Raw genomic sequence first — 22921 nt, forward strand, 5'->3', positions numbered from 1 at the left:
ACAAGCTTTTCATCTGACATAGGTTCTCCCAGAGCAAATGAAGCATTTGACAGATCACGCACACGCATGTGATATTCAGAAATAGTCTCATCTTCTGTCATTGTCAAGTTCTCAAAACGAGTAGTAAGCATCTGGAGTCTAGACATCCTCACCCTGGTTGTACCTTCATGTGCTGTTTTCAAAATCTCCCAAGCATCTTTGGCAACAGTGCAAGTATTAATCAATCTAAACATGTTTTTGTCCACAGCATTGAAGATAGCATTCATTGCTTTTGAGTTTGCCAGAGAAGCTTCTTCTTCAGCACTTGTCCATTCATCCTCAGGTTTTTCTTCAGGAGTAGATGTACTTCCTTCTGCTTGAGCTTTGACAGGATGCTTCCAGCCTTTGACAACAGCCTTCCAAGTTTTGATATCAATAGACTTGAGAAAGGCTATCATTCGAACCTTCCAGTAATCATAATTGGAGCCATCCAGGATTGGTGGCCTGTTGATCGATCCTCCCTCCTTATTGTCCATGAGATCAAGAAAATATCTCCCTGGAGCTCACCCACACAGAACAGGGGTGCCTGCTCTGATACCAATTGAAATTCTAGATCCCTTAGAACAAATGTCCTGCACGATGCTGGGACAATCGATTAGAACATCATACGACTGAAAGGCATGAACACAAAACAACAAACAACTAAAAGAAACAAGACACAGGAAGTTGTTAACCCAGTTCGGTGAAACTACACCTACGTTTGGTTAGCTTTCGCCCAATGAAAAGGAATTCCACTATCTCAAGAACTAGGTATTACAGACACACATGAACACATCAAGTTCATTGTTCTTAACCTAATCTACCCAGTGGTATTCTACTTAGAACCACAGCCTAAGTATGAGAGCCCCTCTCACTTTTCCTCAATCACTGCCACAGTGATTGGTAACAACAATAACACAAGGTTTGTTTGACACTCAAACACAAACAGAACTCAGTCTCACTTTATAGAATCAGTGAGCAAGACTAACAAAGACAAAGAACAACTTACACTCTTAAGAACACTTGATCTTCAAGGTAATTCTCTCGATAACTTCAAGGTTCAGGTCTTTGTCTATATATACTTCAGCAGAGGCGGCTAGGGTTTATTTGGGCTGAAGAACACTTTGATCCAACTCATATCAGTAGAGAATCTTCCAAGATCTGATATGAGTGATCAACAAATAAAATAGAAACAAATCTTTTTAGTCACAGATTTGCTCCAACAAAAACAACCCGCAACTGGCTCCCAACAATCAGTTACTTGACCTTCAAGTAAGCACAGAACATACCATAAAGCATAACCATAAGGGACCCACTTGCATGCCAGCAGGGGCGGATGTCCTGGCCTTCACCAAGGCAGATGTCACAACATCGGCTAGGACATCAGGTTGTTTTTAACAAAATTGATGACAACAAAGGAACAACAGTTGTCCCCTCTGGATGCCTAATGTTGAGGAAAAAGTCCTCCTCAAAGGCTCTCTTTCTCAGCTTCTCTAATGCGATCATGTATGATGCCATTTTTTGGTATTATTCAAGTTGTGAAGCTTACCCCATTCTCCATCGCTTTATATAAGCTTCACTTTCTCTCTGAAAGTTAATGCTCCTACAGTTTCTCGAGGTTAAGTTCTTGGTAACTGATCCTCTTCTTTACTCCCTTGGCCGGTGGTAAACGTTCTTCTCTTGCATAAACTCTTCTATTTATTTCGCCTAACTCTGATTCTTGCATCGTTTTCATTTTATTCAAACTTAGACCTTCTCTAAGGGGGAGTACCTTGTACTTCAAGCTAAGTTTTTCACACCCCAAGCTTTTTGCTTATGACAAAAAGGGGGAGTACAACCCAGTTTTTGATGTGTAAGACGTGTTAGTGTGATTTATTTTTCTTTTGGAGAATTTAAGAGTTCCACCTTTATGACCATAGATGTGTCACTGGGCAAATACAAGGAATACATTTCACTTCTTCTGAAGTGATTTTAGTTTGACTCTGATACCCAAGACTCTGATACCTTGTCTGTGACTCTGATAATTTATGCGCTCTGATTAATCTTTTTTATCTATGTCATAAGTTCTTCACTCTGAACTCTTATATTACTTAGCTTAGAATCTAGACTTTTCTAATGTTTTCATCAAGTATTAGATTCAGGGGGAGCTAAGCTCAGAATCAAGCAGTGACTTGAATTCAGAATGAGCAAGATAAACAATTCACATCAGGATAAGTCTTATTCTATATCTCTAAACTCTGAGTGAATTAAGTTTAATGTTTAAGAATTGTTCATCAAAAATCTTAGTTTTGTCATCATCAAAAAGGGGGAGATTGTAAGATCAAGTTTTGATCTAGTAGTACAACTCTATGTTTTGATGATTACAAGTTAACCTTTTGATATGAACAATTATGGTACTCTAACGTGTTTTTCTGAGTGTGCTATTTACAGGCTCTGACCTCAACTCAATCTCACACAAATCAGAAGCACTGTGTATAAAGAGTGACCCAAGCAACGCTTTCGCATTGACCATGTTCAATATGAACAGTGGAAAAGCTTCAGAAGTTCTGAAGCTACACAAACTCTGATGTGGACTCAGTCACTAGAAGCTCTGAAGATCCAGAAGTTCTGATAACCAAGAAACACTGAAGGTTCAGATGTTCTGATGGTGTAGAAGACTCTGAAGATGCAGAAGCTGAATAGTGGAAACTCTGAAGTCCAGAAGCAAGAAACTCTGAAGGCCATGTACTTCCCTCTGAGTTCAGAATCAGAAGATACAATGGTCAGAGGATCTGTGCTTTCCCTCTGACTCTGATCAACCGGCTTCACAAGTTCCAACATGAAGCATTCCCCTGATCAGAAGTCTCCTAGGTTTAAAGGTCAAGTCACTATCCAAGTACAAAAGCAACTGTACCATCCTGACGACCTGCCTAACGTTCTCAGCCACAGCAGAAGCTGGAAATTCCACATATGCCCTCCAACGGTAGCATTTCCCATGCAACGTTCAACCCTAATCCATGGAGTATAAATAGAGGCTGAAGATTGAAAGAAGCGGCTAGAAGCATTACATATGCGCAAGACATATTCAAATAATTCTAAGCTTTCTTTCATCTGAAATTCATTGTGTTTACTATTAGCTTTTTAGAAGCAAATCTCTTGTAAACATTTCTTTGATAAACAGTTGTTTAGTTCCTTTTGGAGATCAAGTTTGATCGGATCCTAGAGAAGACTAAGAGAGTGAATCTTAGTGTGAGCTAAGTCAGTGTAATTGTTAGTCACTTGTAGGTTTCAAGTGCAGTTGTAACACTTTACCTGATTAGTGGATTGCCTTCATTCTAAGAAGGAAGAAATCACCTTAACGGGTGGACTGGAGTAGCTTGAGTGATTTATCAAGTGAACCAGGATAAAATCCTTGTGTGCTTTTCTATCTCTTATCTTTAGCACTTAGTTCTCGAAAAGATTTGTTAAAATCTTTAAGGTGGAAGTTTTATCTTGAAAACGTTATTCAAACCCCCCCTTTCTACCGTTTTTCATACCTTCAGAGGAGATGCAAGCCCATATCGAGGCAAGAATCCAAGAGGGGATCACTGTAAGGCCCTAAGTTCAATTTGGAACAATTTTATGGATGTTTGAATAAAATTGAAGTTTTAGTTAATGTTTGATAGCTGGCAGATTAGAACTGTCAACTTGTGCGAATTTTTAGAGGGTCTTAACGACTTCATTTGGGAAAACTTCCTTCATGAGAGTTGTAGCCCTTTAAGTCTAGAAAATTCTCCAAGTGGTTTCGTGTCGATCCGATATCTGTAGCTCCAGATATCCCCGTTTTAGTGAACGTAGTTCCGGCTGTACAGTGCCAGCGGGATTATTACATTGTTTTTCTTCTAAGTCTGAATTTAATTATGAATTTACCTTTGAGGGCTTAGGTTTTAGTAAGTTTCAGGTCTGATTAGGTAATTAAATTGGTGGGTTAAGGTTGAACTTGGGTCGGGCTTGTGGAAAAACAAAACCCTAGCCCACTTGTGGGTTGCATGGGATTTTAGCCAAGGGGGGGAAACCCTATTCTTCCACAATCAGAAAACAGAGATACACTACAGCACCTTCACGTGAAAAACAAAGAGAGAGCAGAAGAGAGAAAAGAGAGAACGTGTGAGAGAAGAGAAGGGAGCCGCCGCCCAAGCCACCACCATTGTCGCCGGTCACGCACGCGAGCAAGGGAGAGAGCGCGAGTAGAGAGGGATTCGCGAGGGAGAGGAAATAGAGAACGAGGACAGCAGCTTTTGAACCTTCTTTCCATCTCCAAACTTCTGTTTTTCCATCACCAAACAAGGTAAGGGCTGGTCCTAGGACTTGGGTAGTTTATTAGGGACTTGTTGCTATGTTTGTTTGTGAAGAATCTTGATTGTTGAGGGTTTGCATGAGGGTTTGGGTTGAAGGTTTGCTTGCTGTACTATTATCATATGAGACCTATGTGATTTGATTTTATTGCTGGAACGTAGCTTAAAGCCTTGGGCTGAGATGGTTTATAGCTTAAACTAGAGGTGGAAGTTTCGCTGCCAGTTTCCTGTACTGGACAGCGGACTTCAGAGCCCCTGTTTACCTGTTTATGGTCATCAAATGAAAAAGTGATTAAAATGAAAGTTGTAGATTTTCGAAATATCTTTCCAGACATATAAAAATCATAATTTTTGGTTTAGTAATGTGATCTGGGGGTCGTGTTTAGTAACTGTCACACCTGCTGTCTTCCTGTTCCGGACAGTTAGCTTTAAGGCCTAATATCACCTAATTCTGGGACTCAAATGAACAAGTGTGTAACTAGAGAGTTGTAGATATTTAAAATAGCTTTCTAGAAAGGTATCATACGTGATTTTTGGTTGAAAGATGCATTCTGTGGCTCTATTTTTGTGAAAGTTGTTTCTGCTGTCAATATGTTGAAGTTGCGATGATATATTATGCATGAGTGAATGTTCTTGCGTTCCTTTACGTGGATTATATTTATTTTCTGAGTTAATGGTTCAAGGGTCGCTCACCTAGCCGTAATTCCCTTGTAACCCGTGAATGTTGTGTTGTGAAGGTTGTTGTATAAAGAGTATGATAAGACTCTAGGATTGATTTTAGAGACTTAACAAAGAGAAAAGTGTAATAAACTCGCTTGCAAGTAAATGTGAATAATTGGACATAGGTCTGGTGAGGACTATGGACCATGAGAACGATGGTACCTTGCACGCGAGGGTGTTTTGTGGGTTGTACGGTGAGTCCCCACGTGATTGGCTGACTGCGGTCGCCTTGTGATTCTGTGGACGGACGGTGAGTCTGGCAGACGGTGAGTCCCCCCACATGATTGAGGGTTGTACGGTGAGTCCCCTCCGAGATTTGTTCATCTGCGGATGATCGTGATTATGGCCATGGAAGTTTTGGTGGGTTGTGTGAAGTGAGATTCCGTTAGTAACTGACTCTTTCCCATAAAAGACATATAATGTACTTATATTATATATGTTGTTGTTGATTTTGTCATTATCATTCTTTTGTTGGACCTGACCCTGCTTGTTTGCTATGTGTTTGTTTGGGGGGGGTAGATGGTCGTGAAGATAATGGCGATGACTCATTCTTGGGAGTTGATGCTACGTGACGTGCCAATACTGGAGGACGACTACACTTTAGAGGAAGAGGAAGAGGCTAAGGAATAGGGTTTGGGTTGAGAGTCTTTTGTTTTCTGTTGGGGTTGAGAGTTTCCGAAGTGTTGGTATCGAACAATTTTATTGCTTAAATTCGAATGAACAAGTTTTGATGTAATCTTTATTTTTATTCAGGCCTTTGTTTCGTACTCTTTACAGTTGGTTATTTAAAAAGTTTTACGAAGTTGGTTACTTCCGCGTGTTTTTTGGAAAGGTTATGTTTCAAGAGTTTTTGTAAAATGAAAGGTTTGTCATTAATTGAAGATTAATAAGTGAATCGACGAAAACTCTTTACGAAAATTGGTTAATTAGTTACTGTGTAACACTCGAGAAATCGGGGCGTTACATTGTGGTATCAGAGCTCCGGTTGAGAAACCAGAGCACTAAGGGTTTTGGGTTTACGAGTTTCCGAACTCGTTGGTGTTTTTGTTTTTGATAAAGATGTTTTCAAAGCTTCACGGTGAGATTGGGTAGACTTGTTTGCTAAGATGTTTGCTTGGCTGTGAGATTGTCTGTAGTTAGTATCATTGCCGTGATACTTGAGACTAAGTGTTTGATTATATTAAGATGTTTGAACTCTGAGATCGATTGATGGAATGTCAATCGAAGGAAGAGTGGGCTTTGGAATCCCTTTTGCGCCCCAAGGTGTACGCCTGTGTGCGTTTGTGTGCACCAGTGCTGTTGGTGAAGCAGATGGATGGAAGGTCCAGACTATGTGTGGACTACCGACAACTCAACAAAGTGATCGTGAAGAATCGTTATCCGATGCCTCGGATAGACGACTTAATGGATCAACTTAGAGGAGCGGTGATCTTCTCGAAGATAGATCTTAAGTCAGGATACCATCAGATCCGAGTTAAGGAATCTGACATCCAGAAAACCGCATTCAGGACTCGATACGGGCATTATGAATATCTTGTGATGCCGTTTGGAGTTACTAATGCACCCGCAGTGTTCATAGACTACATGAACAGAGTGTTCAGACCATTCCTGGACAAGTTCGTGGTAGTATTCATCGATGACATCCTAATCTACTCGAAGAGTAGAGAGGAACATGAGGAGCATCTACGCCAGGTGTTGGGCGTGTTGCGAGAGAAACAGCTATATGCTAACGGCTCAAAGTGTGAGTTCTGGATGGAGGAGGTGAAATTTTTGGGGCATGTCATATCAAGTCAGGGTGTGGCAGTGGACCCTAGCAAGATCGAGACGATTCTGTCATGGGAGCAACCTAAGACGGCAAGCGACATCAGAAGCTTTGTTGGGCTTGCTGGCTACTATAGACGATTCGTCAAAGATTATGCAAAGTTGACTTCGCCGTTGCCAGTTGACAAAGAAGAATCAACCGTTTGCATGGACGGAGAAGTGTGAGGCTAGTTTCCAGGAGTTGAAGAAGCGGCCGACCACCGCACCCATACTAGCTTTACCTAAGGAAGGAGAACCTTATGACGTGTACTGTGATGCGTCACACAATGGTTTGGGTTGTGTAATGATGCAAGATAAGAAAGCAATTGCCTATGCTTCAAGGCAGTTGAAGACTCATGAGAAGAACTACCCCACACATGACTTGGAGTTGGCTGCCATAGTTTATGCTCTCAAGATTTGGAGACACTATCTCTATGGCAGTACGTTCACGATCTACAGCGATCATAAGAGTTTAAAGTACTTATTTGATCAGAAGGATCTGAACATGAGGCAGCGGAGGTGGATGAAATTCCTTTAGGACTATGAGTTCACTCTACAGTACCATCCTGGGAGAAGCGATGTCGTAGCCGACGCTCTCAGCCGGAAGGCTATACATGTGTCCTCAATGATGGTCAAGGAGTTAGAACTGTTGGAGGCTTTCCGAGATCTGAGCTTGGACGTTAAGCTCGCACCAGGAAGGCTGAGTTTCGGAATGGTGACGGTGTCAAGTGGACTTTTGGAAGAGATCAAGTCTAGACAAGAGACTGATGAAGGGATAGCTGAGTGGCGAGACCGTGTGACTCAGGGAAAGGCACCAGAGTTCTCTAATGGGAATGACAATATTCTGCGATGCAAGGGATGGATATGTGTGCCTGACGATGCAGAGATGAGAAGATTGATCCTGGATGAAGGACACAAGAGTAGACTGAGTATCCATCCCGGAATGAACAAGATGTATCAGAACTTGAAACTTCACTTCTGGTGGCCTGGGATGAAGAAGCAGGTTGCTGAGTATGTTTCTACTTGCCTGACATGTCAGAAGGCGAAGGTAGAGCATTAGAAGCCCGCAGGGAAGCTGCAACCACTAGATGTCCCAGAGTGGAAGTGGGACAGCATTTCTATGGACTTCGTGACGGCGTTACCTTTAACTCGGAGGAAGTTCGATGCAATTTGGGTTGTTGTTGATCGTTTGACAAAGACCGCTCATTTTATCCCGATCAACCTGAAGTACAAGGTGGAGAAATTGGCGGAGATTTATGTGGCTGAGGTTGTGCGTCTACATGGTGTACCGACCAGCATCGTGTCAGACAGAGATCCGAGGTTTACCTCTCACTTTTGGAGAGCCTTGCAGCAGGCCCTCGGAACTAAGTTGAGGTTGAGCTCTGCCTATCATCCCCAAACCGATGGGCAGACAGAGAGGACAATCCAGTCGCTGGAAGATTTGCTACGGGCCTGTGTGTTGGATCACAAGGGCAGTTGGGATGAGATGCTGCCATTGATCGAATTCACTTACAACAATAGTTTCCATGCGAGCATCGGCATGGCACCTTACGAAGCTTTGTACGGTCGGAGGTGTCGTACGCCCTTATGCTGGCATCAAGATGGAGAAAATTTGGTGATTGGCCCGGAATTGGTACAACAGACCACCGAGGAAGTCAGGAGAATTCAGGAAAAGATGAGAACCACGCAGAGTCGCCAAAAGAGTTACGCCGACAACCGACGAAAGGAGTTGGAATTTCAGGCCGGAGACCATGTCTTCTTGCGGGTTACCCCGATGACAGGTGTCGGAAGGGCAATCAAGTCCAAGAAGCTTACTCCGAAGTTTATTGGGTCGTACCAGATCACGGAGCGAGTTGGACCGGTGGCGTACAGGATCGCCCTACCACCGTTTCTATCCAACATCCATGACGTTCTTCATGTGTCGCAGTTGCGGAAGTACATGGCAGATGATTCGCATGTGATTACGCCAGACGACATACAGCTGAGAGATGATCTGACAATGGAGGTGCCACCCATCAAGATCGTCGACCGAAGCATAAAGCGCTTAAGAAACAAGGAGGTGCCTTTAGTGAAGGTCGTGTGGAACCAAGAGACTGGTGACGCGACCTGGGAGTTAGAGGATAAGATGCGGGAGTCACACCCCGATTTATTTGTAAACCCTTAAGTTTCGAGGGCGAAACTATTTTTAAGGGGGGTGGTATTGTAAGGCCCTAAGTTCAATTTGGAACAATTTTATGGATGTTTGAATAAAATTGAAGTTTTAGTTAATGTTTGATAGCTGGCAGATTAGAACTGTCAACTTGTGCGAATTTTTAGAGGGTCTTAACGACTTCATTTGGGAAAACTTCCTTCATGAGAGTTGTAGCCCTTTAAGTCTAGAAAATTCTCCAAGTGGTTTCGTGTCGATCCGATATCTGTAGCTCCAGATATCCCCGTTTTAGTGAACGTAGTTCCGGCTGTACAGTGCCAGCGGGATTATTACATTGTTTTTCTTCTAAGTCTGAATTTAATTATGAATTTACCTTTGAGGGCTTAGGTTTTAGTAAGTTTCAGGTCTGATTAGGTAATTAAATTGGTGGGTTAAGGTTGAACTTGGGTCGGGCTTGTGGAAAAACAAAACCCTAGCCCACTTGTGGGTTGCATGGGATTTTAGCCAAGGGGGGGAAACCCTATTCTTCCACAATCAGAAAACAGAGATACACTACAGCACCTTCACGTGAAAAACAAAGAGAGAGCAGAAGAGAGAAAAGAGAGAACGTGTGAGAGAAGAGAAGGGAGCCGCCGCCCAAGCCACCACCATTGTCGCCGGTCACGCACGCGAGCAAGGGAGAGAGCGCGAGTAGAGAGGGATTCGCGAGGGAGAGGAAATAGAGAACGAGGACAGCAGCTTTTGAACCTTCTTTCCATCTCCAAACTTCTGTTTTTCCATCACCAAACAAGGTAAGGGCTGGTCCTAGGACTTGGGTAGTTTATTAGGGACTTGTTGCTATGTTTGTTTGTGAAGAATCTTGATTGTTGAGGGTTTGCATGAGGGTTTGGGTTGAAGGTTTGCTTGCTGTACTATTATCATATGAGACCTATGTGATTTGATTTTATTGCTGGAACGTAGCTTAAAGCCTTGGGCTGAGATGGTTTATAGCTTAAACTAGAGGTGGAAGTTTCGCTGCCAGTTTCCTGTACTGGACAGCGGACTTCAGAGCCCCTGTTTACCTGTTTATGGTCATCAAATGAAAAAGTGATTAAAATGAAAGTTGTAGATTTTCGAAATATCTTTCCAGACATATAAAAATCATAATTTTTGGTTTAGTAATGTGATCTGGGGGTCGTGTTTAGTAACTGTCACACCTGCTGTCTTCCTGTTCCGGACAGTTAGCTTTAAGGCCTAATATCACCTAATTCTGGGACTCAAATGAACAAGTGTGTAACTAGAGAGTTGTAGATATTTAAAATAGCTTTCTAGAAAGGTATCATACGTGATTTTTGGTTGAAAGATGCATTCTGTGGCTCTATTTTTGTGAAAGTTGTTTCTGCTGTCAATATGTTGAAGTTGCGATGATATATTATGCATGAGTGAATGTTCTTGCGTTCCTTTACGTGGATTATATTTATTTTCTGAGTTAATGGTTCAAGGGTCGCTCACCTAGCCGTAATTCCCTTGTAACCCGTGAATGTTGTGTTGTGAAGGTTGTTGTATAAAGAGTATGATAAGACTCTAGGATTGATTTTAGAGACTTAACAAAGAGAAAAGTGTAATAAACTCGCTTGCAAGTAAATGTGAATAATTGGACATAGGTCTGGTGAGGACTATGGACCATGAGAACGATGGTACCTTGCACGCGAGGGTGTTTTGTGGGTTGTACGGTGAGTCCCCACGTGATTGGCTGACTGCGGTCGCCTTGTGATTCTGTGGACGGACGGTGAGTCTGGCAGACGGTGAGTCCCCCCACATGATTGAGGGTTGTACGGTGAGTCCCCTCCGAGATTTGTTCATCTGCGGATGATCGTGATTATGGCCATGGAAGTTTTGGTGGGTTGTGTGAAGTGAGATTCCGTTAGTAACTGACTCTTTCCCATAAAAGACATATAATGTACTTATATTATATATGTTGTTGTTGATTTTGTCATTATCATTCTTTTGTTGGACCTGACCCTGCTTGTTTGCTATGTGTTTGTTTGGGGGGGGTAGATGGTCGTGAAGATAATGGCGATGACTCATTCTTGGGAGTTGATGCTACGTGACGTGCCAATACTGGAGGACGACTACACTTTAGAGGAAGAGGAAGAGGCTAAGGAATAGGGTTTGGGTTGAGAGTCTTTTGTTTTCTGTTGGGGTTGAGAGTTTCCGAAGTGTTGGTATCGAACAATTTTATTGCTTAAATTCGAATGAACAAGTTTTGATGTAATCTTTATTTTTATTCAGGCCTTTGTTTCGTACTCTTTACAGTTGGTTATTTAAAAAGTTTTACGAAGTTGGTTACTTCCGCGTGTTTTTTGGAAAGGTTATGTTTCAAGAGTTTTTGTAAAATGAAAGGTTTGTCATTAATTGAAGATTAATAAGTGAATCGACGAAAACTCTTTACGAAAATTGGTTAATTAGTTACTGTGTAACACTCGAGAAATCGGGGCGTTACAATCACCCTCCGATTATGTGAACAAGAAGTTGAGAATGCCAACCGGTCTCTTCGGGAACTCACTTCGGCTACCATGAGTTATGACTATCCCGGGAGCATTGTCTTTCCTGAGGGAGTGGGAAACTTTAAGTTGAGACCGACATTCATCAACTTGGTTAGCCAAAACCAATATGGTGGAGGTACTTTGGAAGATCCACATGCTCACATGGAGAGGTTCATCCGGAATTGCAACACTTACCCTGTGAACAATGTTCCGACGGATGCAATTCGGTTGAGCTTGTTTCCATTTTCTTTGAAGGATGCAGCGGAGGTGTAACACCCTCTAAACCCCGCATAATAATATATCATAAATCAGAGTAAAATGCATAACACAGAGGGTGTCACACTTATTCTCCAGAAACATAAATCAAAACACCTGTCATGCTCATAATAAATATATAAATTTTCCAACTTTAATGTCGCAACATCATATGCATAGCACAGCGGATTTATTTCAACTCCAAAATTTAACATAAAGAGAGTTCATAGGTAACTCTTAACATCAAGGTACAAAACTAAACGTTTCCCGGTGTTACATAACAGAGCATGACTCCCTTAACTAAACCGTAAATGAAAGACTAGCTCCTCCAACTAACCCTCGCGAGAAGCTCCACTATCTTCGGTACCTGAGCGATGTCACATAGAACATCATTCCAACAGAAGGGTGAGAACTCATATCATATGGATAAGCATAATAATAAATAATGTAAAAGCTTATTTATGCTCCACATAAATTACTCACATTCACTAACAAATAATAAATTATGTAATTTTAACATAATTAATCAAGTTCACAGTTATGGCAAATACTCCATAAATTATAGCTCAATTAGAACATATATAATAGTCTCTAATTACTTAATTATCTAACAAAATCACTTAATTACAATATACCATAATACTAATTAAAATAAAATAATAAATAACCTAATAACAGAAAATGGGGTGTTACAGGAGGAATGGCTGAATTCACAACCTCAAGGGAGTATCACTACTTGGGAAGACCTAGCAAAAAAATTCACAACAAGGTTCTTCCCAAGAGCTCTTTTAAGGAAGCTGAAAAAAGACATTATGAATTTTGTGCAAACCACTAAGGAAAATCTCTATGACGCTTGGGAGCGCTTCAAGAAGCTATTGAGGAAATGTCCTCAACACAATCTCACCCAAGCTGAATTGGTTGCAACATTTTATGATGGTCTACAATACTCTTGGAGGTTTGGCCTAGATGCGGCTTCAAATGGCGAGTTCGATGCTCTTCCCCCACAAGCGGGGTATGACTTAATAGAAAAGATGGCAGCGAGAGCAATGAACTCTGAAAATGATCACCAAACCCGAAGGAGTAAGTTTGAAGTGGAAGCTTTTGACAAGCTCTTGGCCTCCAACAAGCAACTCACCGAACAAGTGGCGGAGATTCGAATGCATATTAAGGAGACCAAGGCTATTGGTGCAAGAATGACTTGTGTGGAGTGCAAGTCTTGTGGTGGACCTCATGTTAGTAACTTTTGTACTGACAATGCTGAGAGCAATGAAGCCAAAGCTATAGCTCAAGGAAGCATAGTTCCATCCTCAAATCATGAACCTCTTGTCCAAACACTAGTTGTTAGAAAGGTGAATTGCAAGAGGAGTTTAGAGGAGCTATTGGAGAGTTGCATCAACCGCATGAACAACAACCATAAGAACCAAGAGGCGGCTATCAAGAACTTGGAGTACCAACTTGGCCAGCTAGCCAAGCAAATTGCCGAAAGGCCTCAAGGTAAATTTCCTTCCGATACTATCCCCAATCCCGAACAAGAAAATTCTGCTGTTGTTACCACTAGGAGTGGGAGAGTGTTACATGAGTTAAAAAAGAAAGTAGAGGGAGAAAAAAGTGAGAAGATAGTTGAGGAGGAAATGAGTGTTCCTATTAAAACTAGAGTGATGAATGATCCTATTCCTGAACTTAGCAAAGTTCCATTTCCTAAAGCATTGGCTAAAAAGAATTTGGATAAAAAGTTTTCAAAGTTTATGGATGTTTTTAAGAAACTCCATATTGATATCCCTTTTTCCGATGCTTTAGAACAAATGCCTATCTATGCTAAGTTCATGAAGGACATTTTAAATAAGAGGAGGAAGTTGAGTGAGGTTGATGAGACTATTATGATGACTGAGGAGTGTAGTGCCATTTTGCAAAGGAAAATGCCTAAGAAGAGAAGGGATCCTGGGAGTTTTACTATCCCAGTGGAGATTGAGGGGTTGACTGTTGTTGAAGCCTTGTGTGATTTGGGAGCGAGCATCAACTTGATGCCGCTTAGCATGTTTAGAAGGCTGAACTTAGGAGAGGTCACCCCGACCATGCTTTCCTTACAAATGGCGGACCGATCCCTAAAAACACCTTATGGGATCATTGAAGATGTTATGGTGAAGGTGGATAAGTATGTGTTCCCTGTGGACTTTGTGGTGCTGGACATGGAAGAGGATGCAAAGATTCCTCTCATTCTAGGCCGACCCTTCTTAGCCACTGGTAGGGCTAAAATTGATGTTGATAAGGGTCAGCTCATTCACAGAGTTGGTGAGGACAAGGTAAGATTTTCGGTTTTCAATCCTAATTTGCAAACTAACATTAATGATGGTTTTATTTGTGATATGATCAAAAGCTTGTCCAGGTCTTCAAAGGAGACCCCCAAGGTAAGTGAAAAAGATGTTGGGCTTAATCAAGCTCTCATCAAGCTTGTTAGTGAAAATAAGTATGGGGGGTCTAAAGATGAGAATTTCCAAGACCACATGGCTCGATTCACTCAAGCTAGTCACCTTGTAAAGATGGAAGGTGTGACTAGTGATGAGCTCAAGATTAAGCTCTTCCCTCACTCCTTGAGGGAGGGAGCAAGGATTTGGTACGATGGTTTAGATGATACCCTCTCTTGGGAGGAGATGTTCCAAAGGTTTTGTGCAAGGTTCATACCTTGCACATGTGGAAGAAATATTGATGGTAAGGAATTACCTTCCTAACACCAAAGGAAGGAGAGTCCACCTAGGACTATAACTTAGGGCTTCTTGGGAGACAACCCAAGTCTTGTTTTATTTCGCTTGTTTGTTTGTTGCATTTTGCAGGGAATGAGAGCCTGAATTTTGGAGAAGGAGCTATGCTTGAGCCTCCGTGGTAATTGGTAAATGAGGTCAACTCTTTCCCGTAGTGTAGTTCATGCATGTTTAGCATATTTTTCCTTTGTAGTTTTTTATCTTCTTTTTGGCATGCATTGTTTTGTTAGAGTCATTTTGGGTCTTTACTACCCTATACTCACATGCTTTTGCCCGAAGTTGTGTTCTCTAACTTGTGCTGGTTTTTGGAAAATGTTTTCATGAATACTTGTGTCTTTTGGGGATGAGTGATTGCATGCTTTGGGGAAGAGAGGAGGAGACTTCGGTCTTCCGATTGTTTCTTGAGAATGGAGTTGATGTGAGTCCATTAAGGGTCCATTCTTGACCCTTCACTATAAAATTTCCCTGGAGGATCCTGACTCACTTGCACTTCTTGGTTCTGTGTTGATTTCACTCATAGCATGCTTGTGATACTTGCCTTATTCTTGAGACTTTTAGGTTTTATTTGAGCTTCAGAGTTTGTTGACTTGAACATTGTCCTTAGTTATCCCACTTGAGCCTTATTGGAGATTTCCTTTGTTAGCCACATAGATGGGATGAAGGATAGGTTGGAACTTGGGAAGTGTTGGTCCTTGCAATGTTATGGAGCTGAAATAATATTGGAATTGTCTCTTGCCCAAAGTAAAAGAAAAAAAACAGAAAAAAAAACTCCTAATCAAAGTTGGAGTGCAAAAAAAAAAGAGAAAAGAAACTTGAAAAATGGGTCAAGAGACATGTGCTAATGATGTTTGATGATGAAGCTCCTTGTTTACTAGTTGGACCACACTCAATGTGCTTTGAAGCCTTAGCTTTCCTTAGGAACCAACCACCTTGTACTTCACCGAGCCAACATTACAACCCTTTTTGAAGTCTCTTTGAATTTGTGCATGCTTGATCTCTGCTGCTCTTGAGTGAATGATATTCAGAACCTAAGAACTTGCTTGTGTGCTCAGTGCACTAAATATATATCTCATCCTAGGATTTTAGATCTATAAGCTTCTCATGGATGGACTCTTCAATCTTCTTTGTTTTCGAAAGCATGAAGTAGGTTGTTGAGCACTTGTGTCGGGGGCATTTCTTGCGCTTGAGGGCAAGCGAGTGTTATTTACGCTCGAGGGCGAGCTGTCGTTGAGTATAGTGGTGTGATGACCCTATTTTAGTAGTGTTTTTAGGGTCATTTCTTTGTGAGTTTTCAGTTTTTTTGTTGAGTCTCATGTAGTGTTTCATGCATTCTCATGCATTTTTATCTTTCTTTGTGTTTTTACTTTGTTTTGGTAGTTTCATAGTTTTATAGGGACTTTTCTTGCATTATAAGTAACTTTAGGACTTGCATGTGTTCCCTTTGATAGTTGAGGCCCCTCTTTGCTAATTAAGCTCTTTGAGCCTCTAGAATTTTCCTTGTCTTGTTGTTTCAAGTTTTCAGATCAAAAACTGAAGGAGAAGGAAGGTCAAGAGGCTTGGGATTAATGGAAGACTTGATGGAGCTTGAAGAGGAGTTAAAAAAGAAGTCAAAAAGCCTTTTCCAGCGAGTACGAGCGCCTAGGCGCTTGAAATGGGCGCCTAGGCGCCAGGCATAATTTGGAGGGGATCTGGGGAGAGCGCCTAGGCGCTTATAACCAGCGCCTAGGCGCCAATTGCCTTCCAGAGGCATGTTTTTGGGCTGGAATTGGCGCTCAGGCGCTCTGAATTGGCGCCTGAGCGCCCAGACTCGTTTGTTTTGCCTATAAATTGGCTTTTAGGCATTTTTCTTGGGACCTTTTGTCAAATTCACATATTGTAATAAGGTAGAAGATAGGGTTTTAGTTCTGGAGCTTGAGGAGCTTTCTCTAAGTCTCATGATCCAGGTTTTATCCTTATTTTCTTGTATGGATTTCATAGCCATGCTTGGCTAAACACCTTTTTGCTTTGGGTTCCTTGTAAGACTCTTGATGTTTTAATCTTATTTCCTTTTTCTTCACATGAATCTTCTGAGTAAACCCTTGAATTCCATATCCATGCTTTATGTTTCAAGTTAGATCATGAGCTAGCTTTATGCTTTTCTACAATATAATGGAAATTTGATATAGATTAGGGACATGATATGGGATTACCTCTTCTATGCTTGCTACTAGGAATAGAGTAGGGGTTGGGGTTTGTTGGCCTGAATTGCATGCTTAGTGCCTTTAGCAAATGTTTAGGTTGTCAAGGAATTGAACCTATCTTTTGACTTTAGAGGATTGTCTATACAAGGCATTGATAGATGATTACATAGGCTATAACATCAAGCAGAGACTCAGAATTTTTGTGGGAAGAATAGGTTAATTTAAAACTGATTTAGTTAAGCAAGAACCGAAGGCAAGATCACCATTGTTATCACACACTTACATTTCTTAAGTTTGTCACTCAATCACTTGAACAATCAACCCTTAAAACTGAATTTTATTTGCTTTCCAACCGTGAACTCGAATCTTAAACTGAATTGCCACACCAATTCCCTGTGGTTCGATAATTTAAAACCGGGTGAATTCCGTACACTTGTGGATTAACCAACACGTTTCCAATCAGATCCAAGGGAAACCCACTTAACTGCTGTTAAGAGGATCCTAAGATATCTGAAAGGCACCACTAACCTTGGCTTGATGTATAAGAAAACATCAGAGTATAAGCTTTCAGGTTATTGTGATGCTGATTATGCTGGAGATAGAACAGAGAGAAAAAGTACTTCTGGAAATTGTCAATTTCTGGGAAGCAATTTAGTCTCATGGGCAAGCAAGAGACAATCAACCATTGCACTATCCACTGCAGAGGCAGAATATATCTCAGCAGCAATATGCAGCACTCAGATGCTCTGGATGAAACATCAGCTGGAGGATTATCAGATCCTTGAGAGCAATATCCCAATCTATTGTGATAACACTGCTGCAATCTCATTGAGTAAGAATCCTATCCTACATTCAAGGGCAAAGCATATTGAGGTAAAGTATCACTTTATTAGAGATTATGTACAGAAGGGCGTACTTCTTCTGAAGTTTGTTGATACTGACCATCAATGGGCAGATATCTTTACAAAGCCCTTAGCAGACGATAGATTTAATTTTATTCTGAAAAATCTGAATATGGACTTTTGTCCATAGTGAAGATGGATCAGAACCTCTGACTATGATACTTCTTGATCAGAAGATGTCTAGTCCAGAAGGTAACTCCATCAGAGTGTAAGTACCCATTGGTGCTGACTCTGAAGCTGAGACAGTAACATGTGTGTCAGTATCTCTGATGCATAGTTCCTTGTGCCCGTGTGACAGTCTGTCATGATTCGTGTAGATGTGCTTCTCTCCTGCGTGTGATATGTGTATTTACTGTTACTATCATGTCTTTAATTTTTAACCGTTGATCTTAAAATGCTTTTTGAATCAACAACGGTTATTTGATAAAACCCACTATACACACACGATCTCCTACACTTTCGGTTTTTACTCTCTCTCTCTCTCTTGTTTTCTCAAAACCGCTTACCCTCGATTTCTCTCTCGCTCTCTATTCATCTTTCAACCTTCATCCTCTACCCAAAACCGTCAACCGCTCCAAAAATGGTGAGACAAACCAGAAGAGATACTGCAGATGCAACCCAGTTCCCTCATATGGTAGTGGGTCAAGCTACAGGCCAATTGGGTCCTGAAGCTCCTGTTCAAGATCAAGCTCAAGAGCAGACTATTCCGATTGCAGAACGGGGCTGTGCCGTTCACTGCGTATATGCTCCTGAGGAACTTCAAGTACTGGCAGAATGGAGATTTGACCTCGACAATCTTGCTACAAATGGGTATGATCTTCGTCCTGAAGTCCAAGCTCAAGGCTGGGAAAATTACTTCAACAGGCTTCGAGGACCGGTGTATGACAAACTGATCAAGGAATTCTGGAAGCACGCCGACTGCGATGATAATCAGGTGGTATCTCACATTCTTGGAAGGAAGATCATAATTACAGAGAAGTCTTTCGTGAATCTGCTGGGTCCAGAAACTGCTCGTGGGTATCGATTCCAATTCACTGAATCGAAGTTGAAACCCCAAACGAAGGATGAGATCAACAAGGCCCTGTTCACCAATTACAAACCGGGCAAGACTAATTACAAAGTGATGGATCTTCATCCCAAGCTCAGAATCTGGCACAAGATTCTGCTGAACTGCATCAACCAGAGGCCAAAGGGCAGTTCTCCAGATTACATCAACTTCTGCCAAAAGGCAATGCTAGTCTTCATCCAAGACAAGAGGAAACTCTGCCTCCCTTTCTTCTTGTTCTCTTACCTGAAGGAATGTATCAGGAAGTCGAGAACTACTGCCTCCATCAAGTCCGCAATCAAGTATATCCTTTTTGGGAGATTGCTGTCTGATCTCTTCATTGAGAGTGGCCTTATTCAAGATCTGGTCAATGCTGGATGCGTAGAGGATTTGACCACCATTGTCAGTGATGTCTTCACTGCAAATTCTCTGAAGAAGATGGGTCTAGTCAAAAAGAAGATTGCTCCTGCCCATGAAGACACATCTTCTGAAATCAGACAAAGAAGAGTCCCTCTGAACGACTTTCCCTTGTGGACCCAGGCAGACAACCCTGAAGCAATCAGGTGTTTCGTTGATGATCTGAAGAGTCAAGGCTTTGAAATTGATGTTGATGAATTCTTCAGAATGCTGCTTCCTGCACCAGAGTTTGATCCTCCTCTCACGAAGAAGGTTCAGAGGAAGATGATCTTAGAAGAATCCTCTGAGGAATCTGATGGTTCTCAGAAGAAGAAGAAGAAGGCTGACCAGCCTAAGAGGAAACATGATGAAACCATCAAGCCTGATGCTGGTGGTGATGGTAATGTTGAAGCTGGTCCTTCTCCTCCCAAGAAGAAGAAGAAACAAGTAAGACTTGTGGTGAGGCCTACAAGTGTGGAACCTGCTGCTCAAGTGATCAGAAGAATTGAGACTCCTGTCAGAGTGACTCGATCTTCAATGCGTGCATCAAGTAAGTCTGCTATTGCTTCTGATTCTGATTTAGATACATTTGATGCACTCCCTATTTCTGCCCTACTGAAACATTCCTCCAACCCACTCACTCCTATCCCAGAGTCTCAACCAGCCACACAAACCACCTCTCCACCCAATTCACCAAGGTCTTCATTTTTTCAACCTTCTCCAAATGAAGCACCTCTTTGGAATATGCTTCAGAACCGACCCACCGGACCCTCTGCTCCAACCTCACCTATTACCATTCAGTATAACCCATTAACCTCTGAACCCATCATTCCTGAACAACCAGAAACCAACCAACCAGAACATGAACCCAGAACTTCTGATCACTCTGCCCCCAGAGCATCAGAACATCTGGTTGCCAGAACCACTGATACAGATTCATCAAGTGTCTTTACACCTGTATCATTCCCCATAAATGTTGCTGACTCTTCCCCTTCCAACAACTCTGAATCCATTAGAAAATTCATGGAAGTCAGAAAAGAAAAGGTGTCTAGCCTAGAAGAGTATTACCTCACATGTCCAAGCCCTAGGAGATATCCTGGACCTAGACCTGAACGTCTAGTTGACCCAGATGAACCTATCTTGGCCAATCCCCTACATGAGGCAGACCCTTTAGCTCAACAAGCTCAACCTAACCCTATCCAACAAGAGCTAGTTCAACCAGACCCAGAACAATCTGTGTCTAACCACTCTTCGGTTAGATCACCCAATCCTCTGGTTGAACCTTCTGAACCACACCTTGGAGCCTCTGACCCTCATGTCCAAACCTGTGACATTGGCTCTCCCCAAGGTGTCTCTGAAGCTCATAGCAGCAATCACCCAACCTCTCCAGCACAATACCTCTCCATAGTTCCCTACACTCACCTCAGACCCACCTCTCTCTCTGAGTGCATCAATGTGTTTAATCAAGAAGCTTCTTTGATGCTACGCAACGTGCAAGGTCACACTGACCTAAGTGAGAATCCTGACTCTGTTGCTGAGGAATGGGATACTCTGAGTACGTGGTTAGTTGCTCAGGTCCCTGCTCTGATGAGTCATCTCATTGCTGAAAGGAATCAGAGGATAGCTGCTGCTAAGCAGAGGTTTGCCAGAAGAGTGGCTCTTCATGAACAAGAACAAAGACACAAGCTCCTTGCAGTTGCTGAAGAAGCCAGAAGAAAGCAAGAGGAAGCTGAAGAAGCTGCACATCAAGCCGCAGCTCAAGCTGAACAAGCCAGATTAGAGGCAGAGAAACTTGAAGCTGAAGCTGAAGCCCGTAGACTGGCACCAGTGGTCTTTACTCCTGCTGCTTTTGCTTCCATTCCAGCCCCTCAAGCTGCTCAGACTGTTCCTTCCAGTTCTACTCAGTCCAGCTCGTCCAGACTCGACACCGTGGAACAACGTCTTAACACTCATGAGTCTATGCTGATTGAAATGAAGCAAATGATGATGGAACTTCTGCGTCGCACTGATAAACCTTAGCTTTAGGATCTCTCCGTTTTTCTTGCTTTACTCAGTTTTATTTTTAAACTCTGGTTATTTATTTTCCTTTAGCTTCTCTAGTTATTTTTTTTGCTTTGTTAGTTCTGTTTATCCTTGCATATATATCTATATTTACTTGTCACACTGTGTTTGCAAAATATTTTTTTTATTCATAATCACTTTGCTTTTACATCATACACTTTCTTTCTCCTAAAGTCTAGAATGGAGGATCCTTCCTCATTCTCCTGCACTCCTGGCGCTGCTCTGACCTATTCTTCTCCAGACGATCTAGTGAATACTGGATGTTGTTGAGATTGACGATCTGCTCATCCCTCTCCAGAATTTCTTCTGATGTTTTGAGCTTCTTTTCTATGACCTCTTTCTCTTCCAGCAGCTTCAGTTCAAGCTGGCTGAGTTCTTGTACTTCCTCCACGAAGGCAAGGAATTCTTCTAAGTCATTCCTCAACTCTGGACGCAGGTTCTCTTCCAGCAGTGTGTTTGTAAGCTCTGAGATGGTCTTTGTCCCCTCTGGATGCCTAATGTTAAGGAACAAGTCCTTCTCAAAGGCCTTCTTTCTCAGCTCTTCTAGTGCTACCATGTATGATGCCATTTTTTTTCCTTTGCTGAAAATTGCTCAAGTTGTGAAGCTTACCTCTTTCTCCATCGCATTATATAGGCTTCACTCTCTCTCTGAAAGTTAATGCTCCTACAGTTTCTCGAGGTTAAGCTCTTGGTAACTGACCCTTTTCTTTACTCCCTTGGCCGGTGGTAAACGTTCTTCTTGTGCATTAACTCTTCTCTTTAATTCGCCTAACTCTGATTCGTGCATCGTTTTAATTTTATTCAAACTTAGACCTTCTCTAAGGGGGAGTACCTTGTACTTCAAGCTAAGTTTTTCACACCCCAAGCTTTTTGCTTATGACAAAAAGGGGGAGTACAACCCAGTTTTTGATGTGTAAAATGTGTTAATGTGATTTATTTTTTCTTTTGGAGAATTTAAGAGTTCCACCTTTATGACCATAGATGTGTCACTGGGCAAATACAAGGAATACATTTCACTTCTTCTGAAGTGATTTTAGTTTGACTCTGATACCCAAGACTCTGATACCTTGTCCGTTGACTCTGATTACTTATGCGCTCTGATTACTCTATTTCATCTATGTCATAAGTTCTTCACTCTGAACTCTTATATTATTTAGCTCAGAATCTAGACTTTTCTAACGTTTTCATCAAGTATTAGATTCAGGGGGAGCTAAGCTCAGAATCAAGCAGTGACTTGAATTCAGAATGAGCAAGATAAACTATTCACATCAGGATAAGTCTTATTCTATATCTCTAAACTATGAGTGAATTCAGTTTAATGTTTAAGAATTGTTCATCAAAAACCTTAGTTTTGTCATCATCAAAAAGGGGGAGATTGTAAGATCAAGTTTTGATCTAGTAGTACAACTCTACGTTTTGATGATTACAAGTTAACCTTTTGATATGAACAATTATGGTACTCTAACGTGTTTTTCTGAGTGTGCTATTTACAGGCTCTGACCTCAACTCAATCTCACACAAATCAGAAGCACTGTGTATAAAGAGTGACCCAAGCAACGTTTTCGCATTGACCATGTTCAATATGAACAGTGGAAAAGCTTCAGAAGTTCTGAAGCTACACAAACTCTGATGTGGACTCAGTCACTAGAAGCTCTGAAAATCCAGAAGTTCTGATAACCAAGAAACACTGAAGGTTCAGATGTTCTGTTGGTGTAGAAGATTCTGAAGATACAGAAGCTGAATAGTGGAAACTCTGAAGTCCAGAAGCAAGAAACTCTGAAGACCATGTACTTCCCTCTGA

At 41.7% G+C, this 22921-nt stretch overlaps 2 long non-coding RNA genes and 1 other non-coding gene across 3 annotated transcripts; 2 read left to right on the forward strand and 1 right to left on the reverse strand.

Moving 5' to 3' along the window:
- The first annotated feature begins 3925 nt into the window (after nucleotides 1-3925).
- Nucleotides 3926-5821, forward strand: LOC130731786 (uncharacterized). Its single transcript, XR_009016824.1, has 2 exons — nucleotides 3926-4324; nucleotides 5571-5821. It is a non-coding gene; the product is annotated as an uncharacterized LOC130731786 (long non-coding RNA).
- Nucleotides 5822-9392: 3571 nt separating this feature from the next.
- On the forward strand, nucleotides 9393-11288 carry LOC130731787 (uncharacterized). Its single transcript, XR_009016825.1, has 2 exons — nucleotides 9393-9791; nucleotides 11038-11288. It is a non-coding gene; the product is annotated as an uncharacterized LOC130731787 (long non-coding RNA).
- Nucleotides 11289-12574: 1286 nt separating this feature from the next.
- On the reverse strand, nucleotides 12575-12681 carry LOC130734816 (small nucleolar RNA R71). Its single transcript, XR_009018157.1, has one exon. It is a non-coding gene; the product is annotated as a small nucleolar RNA R71 (small nucleolar RNA).
- Nucleotides 12682-22921: the final 10240 nt, after the last annotated feature.

This window comes from Lotus japonicus, chromosome 1, assembly GCF_012489685.1.
Source record: "Lotus japonicus ecotype B-129 chromosome 1, LjGifu_v1.2".
Taxonomy (NCBI): domain Eukaryota; kingdom Viridiplantae; phylum Streptophyta; class Magnoliopsida; order Fabales; family Fabaceae; genus Lotus; species Lotus japonicus.